We start from the raw sequence: 7315 nt of genomic DNA, 5'->3' as shown, positions 1-7315 counted from the left end.
CCTTCAAGAGGAGGCACCAGGGCTGATAGCGGTGGGTGCGCGCAGCCCGTGCGCTCTTCGGGGCGGCCACGGGCTCCCTCGGCCACCTCTCCACGCAGCTCCGGTAATTTCCATCCCTACGCCCCAAGGAAGAGCAGTCTGATGGCAAAAATGCTGATGCAGTCGTAGGAACAGAGCGGCGCGTGGGGGAGCAGCACGTGCAATGGGTCGCACCAGGAAGCTCTTTAGATAGCTTCTGCTTATCCAGTTTTGTCCCCCTGTGACATTTAATCAATCAAGCTAAGTCGGGAGCAAGCCTGGGAGGGGGGAAAACAACAACAACCCCCCCCCAACCCTTAAAGATGTGTCCCATTTACCTTCTTCATAGTTTCCAACAAAACCAAATTTACAGCAGAGGGAGGGAGGGCGAGGGAAGATGAATGGAATCGCCTAAGAGAGGGAAATGAGCAACCCCCAAAAAGTGATGCCTTTATTTAAAAATATATAGTTGAGAAGTCTAATCACAGAGCACTCAGCTGTGAGGTCTATCCATTATCAGGAGACTGACAACACATACTAGTAGCCAGGCTGGGAACTTTACTTAATAAATCAAAGCTGACAAGCACTCCCAAACTGATATAAAAACGCTCTTTAATGTCTGTGACCTGCATAAGTTTTATTCATTTTACTTTCTAAAATAATAGATGAATAGCAATCGAAAACAATCTATTCTCCCTCAAGTGGGAGTCATAGATCTTTATTTTTCAAGTGGGTAGGGAGGCTCGTTAGAAAAAAAATAAGTCCCTGGGTGGGGAGGCACAGGGTGCACGCGTGCCACGGACATCGATCGGGAGGGAGCTGGCACCTAGTAGGGAAGTTATCATGCAGCATAAGGAGGGAAGGGACATGGAATCATGGAATTGTTTGGGTTGGCAAAGCCCTTTCAGCTCCCCCAGCCCAACCCTTCCCCTACCCCTGCCATCCCACCCCCAAACCCTGGCCCTAAGTGCCGTGTCTGCCCGGCTGTTAAATCCCCCCAGGGCTGGGGACTCGACCCCTTCCCTGGGCAGCCCCTTCCAGTGCCTGACAGCCCCAAGGGGAAGGAATTGTTCCCAATGTCCAACCTAAACCTACTTTCCCACCCAGTGGTGAAGAGTCCCGCTGGCAGGACTCATCCGAGCTCTAACGAAGCTGCTCCCTCTGCTGCGGGCTGGAGTCGGCCCAAACGAGGCTGCCAGCTCAATTAGAGGAAACACACGGAAGACATCTGCAGGGATAGCTCCAGTTTTCGGCACAGGGCAAAGCCAGGGAGCTATATTTTCATCTTGTTTCTGCTAATTATCCATGTAGATGAAACAAGCTGTTAAAGTTGGAAACCAAAATAATTTTCTTCCAACGCTGCCTTCGCACCTCCCAGGATTTGACCCTGCTGGGGAGCAGAGAGCTGCTTTGTTCATTTGGGGGTTTTTTTACTTCCTCCTGGCGCCTCTTCCCATGAGCTTGTCTAGACGTGGCAGATTCACAAGCCAAAACCGACTGCTGTGCCCACCCTTGGGAAAACCAGCATTTGCAAGAAATAGTTTTCCCAGGCGTGGGGTTGTTTCTTACACGGTGTGGAAACCCTTCCAGGCTTGAGCCAGATGCAGCCGTGCTGGAAAAGCCTCTCCTTGTGTTAGACTGGCATGTCTTGCAGGAGCACGAAGCCCCGGGAAGCCGCGTGTCATGCTGCCAGCGCCGGCTCGCCAGCCTGGGATGGCAGGTCTTGCCAGGACCGGCTTCGCAACGCCAGAGCTGGCTGCCCGCAGACGGAGGGAAGGAGGCAGATGTGCAACACTCAGTGTCGGCTGCTGTTTTTCTTGCGTCTGACAACTCAATAAACCATGGCTGAAAATGAAATCGGTACTCACCTTGCCTCCTTTCGTGTTTGTACTGAGCAAGGAGCTTGAAATGCCAAAGGAAAGGGAGGCTGATTGCTTCAGCTGGAGTTGTGGAAGCGGCCGAGCCAGGGCAGAGCTGCGTGGATCCCAGCCCGGCTCGGCTGCAGAGCTGAGCTGATGGGAAAGCAGCCCCTGCCAGGGCTCCTCTTTGGGAATGAGGGACCCGCCAGGAGCAGAGCGGCAGCGAGGAAAGTCGGAGCAAACCTGCAGTGGAGAAAGGAGGTGAACTTGGCGCCTGGTACCTGATGGTAGGAGTGAGAACGAAAACACAGTGAGCCAGGTTTCTTGGTGAACAGATAAACCTGCAAAGCAGCTTTGTGATTTACGCCAGGGACTTCAGGGCAAAGGCACGAAGCAGAGCTGTGGTCGCTGCACAGGCACGAGAGCCGCTCTGTGTCCGGTGCTGTACAAACGCCCGAACTCTGCTGCAATCAAAAACTTCTGCTGAGTCTGTATCTATCACCTCAGGGTGGGAAGGTGATGGTTTTTAAATTGGTATGCTTCCATGTGAGAAATCCAGAAGGTGTGCAAAAAAAAAAAAGGAAGTTTTTAGCTTCAGTTCTGTGTTTGATGTTAGTCAAAATGTAATTTAAGCAATTGTGTTCTGTAGCCACTGTATGACCTACCCAGCGGCAATCAGCCTCCCCCCCCCCCCCCCCCCCAGCCGCTCCCCAGCAGCCTGGGGCTCCAGACCCCTCCCCAGCTCCAGTGCCCTTCTTTGGCCGTGTTCCAGCAACGCAACATCTTTTTTGTAGTGAGGGCCCCAAAACTGAACACAGCACCCCACCCGGCCGAGCCTCTACCCAGTTGACAAGCTCTGAGAACATTTGAACTCCAGTAACCACTGCGTAACTGGGCCTGCAAAGCAGGAGCAGCCAGAGAGCTGAAGGAAGGGGAAGGGAGAACAAGTACCACCTCCACATCGGGTACCCCAGCCTGGAGGCTGAAAAATTAAAGGCACCTGGTTTGCAGTTCTGGGGCCTTTCTCTGACTTATCTCCAACCTCCAAATGCCTCCATGGCCCTCAGCTGGCACACCGTGGCTGCTGTCTCCTTCTGCTCTGTGTGAACCTGTGTGCCAAACTGCTGTCCTTTGGCCCCCGCTCTCAGCAGCACCTCAAGCCCTTGGCACATCTTCGCGTGACGGCAGCAAGCAAGCCAATTCAGATGATCAGCAAACACGACACTTGCAGATCTCCTCATCAGAAAGGCTGAATAATGCTCCCCCGGACGCCACGTCCTCATCTTCTACTGCAACCCCTTCTTCACACGGGCAACTGCGTGTGGAAGTGCCGCTAGAGGCTTATAAACCAATATTGCTTTCCCCATCAAAAGCCCTGAGTCATGTAATTTTTAAAAGCAACAAGGTTCACCTTCGTATCCGCTTTAAGCTAATTGCTTAAAAAAAAAATAAGAAGCGGGATTCATTATGTTTCTTTAATTGCCCTCAGGGCTGGGTGTACTGCGAGGGTGAATTTAATTTAGCTAGGAGATGATTTTCATTAGGGGATAAAGGAGAAGCGAGAAAAAGCCTTGTGTGCTGTTCTGTCCCTTCACAAAACAGTATTTCATGAAAGCTCTTGGAAGTGTGGGGCCGGGCTGCTGGGGGGCATGAACCCCCCTGGCGCAGTCGCTGCGCTTGCTGCCCCAGCTCCTGCTTGCTCCGAGGGCTGGAAAATCCTTTGGGTATCGGGGGAACGGGAGCGGGCAGTGCAGGGTGTGAAACGCCTTTGTGCTCGGGGGCTGTGCGTACAGACGTCGCCTGCCCTCCAAGCAAGCTTTTTGGGGAGCATCGTGTCCTTCTGCCCTGGACAGGCTTCACCTCGGCCGGGCACGGAGAGCTCGACCTGGCCTCTACCTGGCCGGCTGCAGAGGCATTCAACGTTTCAGGGGACCCGGGGCACAGAAGGTAACCTTGCTCACCTCGCTCACCCAAAGCTGCCCAAGAGGAACAGCGTTCTTGCATCGCCACCAACTGCACCGGGAGTTTTCCTCCCTCGAGGGCTAATTTCCTAAATTCCACCGGGTTATGCACTGCTGGCAGTTTGGTTTTGCTCTGAAGGAAAGCTTGCCCTTGGAGCTTGTACTTCTGGACTCTGGTTCATCTCCGAATCACCCCGGCACACGGTAGAGCAGCCGTCCTTGCCACGGGGCAGCTGCCCGAGTGGACGCTCGTTTGCAGGAGCAAGAAAGCGCCCGTTCCTCGCTGGTGCTTAGCAGAGCGTGCCCACGCCAGGCTCGTCGCCTGCGGGAACAGTGGAGGTTTTGCAGCCCCGGGTGCCACCGAGGGGTCTCATCAGGCTTTGAGGCAGATGAGGAGCGACACTGGATGAGGAGCTGCCTTGCAGGAGAAAAGCCCGGGTGAGCAGAACGCAGGGCGCGGGCCTCGCTGTGCATTCCTGGCAGAGGCGAGATTCCTCTTTTTCTTCTCACCTTGTCGCCTCCCTGTCGCCACTCAAGTCTCTGATGGAAATTCGTCATTCTCCTTCACTTGGCGTCACTCCTGCTGTGGTGGCCTGGGGCTGCCTGCACGGCCGTACGCCTGCCCTGCGCCGCCGTACGCCTGCCCTGTGCCGCCGTGCCGCTCCTTCAACGCGGGGGACTCAGATTTCCTGATCCGAGGCTATTCTGGGAAATGCATTGCAGCAAGACCGACGGGGCTGATGGAGACTTAGTCACTCTGTGCTTCGGAAAAAGTCACGAAAAGGCAACAATACCTGGGTATTTACGGCCCCACGATTGTGCTGCTCTGCGAGGGAAGTGTTAGGGAGAAGAGAAATGGGCAAAGCACATGGAAGGGCATTTTCTTCTGCTTCTGTGAACTGGAACAGAGGAGCGTGAGGATGGGCTGAGCTCTGCAGAGCTGGCCGACACACAGCCCTGGGAGCTAAATGGCAAAAGCTATGAATTTGCTGAGTGGGAGCTCTTGGCAGAAACCTGTGGGAACATGGTTGCACAAGTGCTAGTGTCAGGGATGCTGATGGCTTTGAAGGCTTGACAAGGAGGAGCCTGAGGAAAAGAAAATATACGTTGTGATTTATGTGACCAGCACAAAGGAAGAGAATGTCGAAAGCAGTGATTGTCGACAGGTGACTGCAGATGTAACTACGGAGCTAGGAGAACAGTGACGTGACTCAGGTTATCTTCGCCAATCTTCCTCGCAGGTGGCTTGGGAAGCCTCCAGTGAGGTCAGAGGCGCTGGCACGAAGAAAGCATGCTAATCAAACACCGGTTTTGGTTTGGAAAGATTAAATCTGTGTTGTGCTTTCATTTCCGGCTGCGCGTGGGGGGGGGGGCCCCCCCCGGGGCGGAGCCACACTGGCACGTGGGAAAGGACGCCTTAACCCGTGGCCAAGCTGTGACCTGGGTGTGCAAAGATGAATGGGGGTATGCAGGGGGGCGAGGGAAACGCTGGGGGCCTGAGCCAACCTCTAAGACCACAAAAAAGCCTCTACAACACGAACATCACACGCTGCAGAAGAGCTGGCCAGGAACAACCACTCGGGCTGCACAGCTCCGAGCTTGTCCATGCGACCGAACCCTGGGATGAGTCTGTGGGGACAGCAGGGGCAACCAGCCCAGCGACGTGACCCTCTACTGAACGTGCGTGCATGTTTGCGCAGCCGTTTGCGGCCACCCTACGACAGCTTATTTCTAACCGCTGCAAGTTTTACAGGACGTTTTTGCTCTGTCCGGAGATGTCTCTTGTCATCAGACCAAGAGTTTTAGCCCCCGCATGAAGGCTGCTCAGCCTGTCTGGGGTCACCTCCACCCTGCAGGTCTCCTGTTCCCCACCATGCTTGGCAAACCTCCCAGGTCCATCAACATTTTCTCTCCTCTCGGTGGGTATTTCAGCCGCTGGGCTGCGAAAGGGCAGCCGGGCAGGGAGGTGCCTGCTGAGCAGACACCTCACCCGAGGAGGAGGAGGAGGAGGAAGGTGCTGCTGCCACGTTGCCGCTCCATCGACAGGCTCAGGGAAGACAACTCGTGCTTGGCCACGGAGGAGGGAGAAACGTTGGGGATGCTTTATATCTCCACCTTCAGTATAAGCGAATGCTTTTAAGGATAGAGCTGTCAGGGAGATCTCCTTTCTTCTCCTCCTCTTCCTCATCCTTCTTGCCTTTCTTTGCTCTGTCACCTTACAGCAATGTTCCACTGCATGTAACCTGCCAGAGGGGCACTTCCCTGCAGTCCCAGTGGAGCCTCAAAACCTGACAGCGCGATGAGAAACCGCTGGAGGCGACTGAAGTCACCATCTTCGAGGATTACACTCTGCGGGAGAGCTCCTCTTGCTCTCCTCTTCTGCGGGAATTTGCAGTCTGCCTCGCAGCCTCCTGCCGATAAGCGTGATCTGCAGGAAAAGAGATGACTTTAGCCAATTTTTGTTATACTTTTGGAGTTGACATAGTATTTAAAAACGGTTCCATCAAGCTTTTTTTCATAGAAGGACAGTGATGAGAAGGCAGAGGTAGGTACTATACCTACCTAATTAATGAGATTAGTCCTATTGATTTTAATGGGGGTGATTCACTGGCATGAGATGAAACACTAGCTTATTTATCTACTGGATCACGGCCAGACCATGCAGCATCTTCGAGTATCCGGCCCTTAAATATCACAACGAGCTACAGTCACAGTGCAGGCATCCAGGCCTTTTAGTAGTGCTAGTCTTCAGATTATGTTGGGGGGTTTATTGCTATTGTTTTAGGCAGAGTGCCCAAGAGGGAATAGGATGATTAATATTCAGGGAACAAATCCAGAGGTAATGGTCCCCACGAGCCCGAGGCCAGGGAAGCTGACAGCTCGCTTTTCTGGGTAGCCGGGTGGAACTGCTGATTTCTGAGCTGCACTTTGGATACGCTGCCAGCAACATTTACGGATGGCTTGGTGGGCCTAGAAATAAAAGCAGTTTTACCCACACAGCTCACCCACTCTGCTGCAAGTGTTTCTGTAGGATCAGTGCTCCTCTGGGGTCCTGCCTTCCCGGGGCGTGCAGATGTGATCATAGAATCATAGAACAGAATCATAGAATGGTTTGGGTTGGAAGGCACCCCCAGAGGTCACCCAGCCCAACCCCCTGCAGGAGCAGGGACACCTTGAACCACAGCAGGGTGCTCACAGCCCCGGCCAACCTGGCCTGGAATGTTCCCAAGGATGGGGCCTCCACCCCCTCTCTGGGCAACCCCTGCCAGGGTTTCACCACCCTCACTGGAAAGAATTTCTTCCTTAGGTCCAGTCTAAACCTACCCTGGTTTAGTTTAAAGCCATCCCCCCTTGTCCTGTCCCAGCTGGCCCTGCTAAAAAGCTTGTCCCCCCCTTTCCTCTGGGCCCCCTTTAAGCCCTGACCGGCCGCACTCAGCTCTGCCCGCAGCCTCCTCTTCTCCAGGCTGAACACCCCCA

Source organism: Egretta garzetta, unplaced genomic scaffold (assembly GCF_000687185.1).
Source record: "Egretta garzetta isolate BGI_Z169 unplaced genomic scaffold, ASM68718v1 scaffold418, whole genome shotgun sequence".
NCBI classification, from domain to species: domain Eukaryota; kingdom Metazoa; phylum Chordata; class Aves; order Pelecaniformes; family Ardeidae; genus Egretta; species Egretta garzetta.
This window is presented reverse-complemented; position numbering follows the sequence as displayed.